The following is a 1,287-nucleotide window of genomic DNA, read 5'->3' on the forward strand; positions in this document are numbered from 1 at the left end:
AATAGGCGAGTAATGAGAAGGAACCAGGCCATGCAAAAAGCGAATGGGACAAAGGGACAGAGGAGACGAAAACACAAAGAAATCAAATTTATGAGGGAGTCGCGAACGATCGAGATAACGCAGGACCTCCAGCTTGAGGGAGGAAAGGCCACAAATCTCAGAGGAAAGGAGATCGGGAAAAGATTCCAAAGGTTTAACAGCAAAAGCAGTAGTCGGGTCGAGTGTCTTTATTATGGAAATAACATGAGGAGCCTCGCATCGTGTGGGTTCTCGGTTCCTCAGAAAATTATAACCAGGGACATAAAAGTCAATAAAACTGAATTACGAGGGATAAATCATGATGCAGATTGATAGGGTGCATCGTGAAAGTTACGGTAATAAAACTGGACAAAATAAAATCCTACATGGACATCTTATTCGGGGACAATATGAGGATTGAACAACTCTGAATATCCATTTAATTTGCAATAGTCTGAATAATATTCATTATATGAGTGCGTGGGGTGTTGGCATATTAGTAACTGTAGACACTCAAGGAAAAAGTGTTTTTGAAAGCAGTGAACTTTTCTAGATACACGCACATATATAAAAAAGGAATTGTAAGGAGCATAAGAACGATTATTAAATGCGTCGTGTAAAAGACGAGTGAACTTAGATCGAAAGGTGGAAGAGGACATTAATTTTCGAAAGTCCAGATTATTGAAAACTTGGAATAAGGAAGCCACATTGGGAGACACCTAGAAATTACTTCGCCAAAATACAAACTAAAGCAATAGACTAAAAGCTTGTCCTCCGTGCCATACGCTCCAATTTAAGAACAATGGCGTAAAGGGTAAAAAAGTTCCACGGAGCGAATGGCCGTATGTGAAGGAAGAGAGAAGGGAGAATCAAGTAGATCTTGTCTTTGGAAGTCGAGATGTTTATCGAGAAGAGAGCCATGCTGGCCAAAACATTTAGAAAAGAGAGAGCATTTTAAAGGATAACCTTGAAAGCAAGAGTGAACTGGCAAGAGAATCACTTGAGAAAAAGGAGTCAAGCAATGTTATATATTTCAGTTAATGTTATCCTCCTGATTTTAGGATACGCAGAGGATGTTTCAGACTTTTGCAAAGAATGGACTTCCCAAAGTCTTAAGATGCCTTGCATAGAATAAAGAAGTATTAATAAACGTAAGAAGAGGACCATATTGAAAAGAGAGAACAGGTAAAAATGAGAAACGAGTTTTATATGATCCTCCTTATGCAGTTCTTTCTTGTATGGATGTTAGTGTGTCATAATATAATTGGT

Source organism: Penaeus monodon, chromosome 19 (genome assembly GCF_015228065.2).
Source record: "Penaeus monodon isolate SGIC_2016 chromosome 19, NSTDA_Pmon_1, whole genome shotgun sequence".
NCBI lineage: Eukaryota > Metazoa > Arthropoda > Malacostraca > Decapoda > Penaeidae > Penaeus > Penaeus monodon.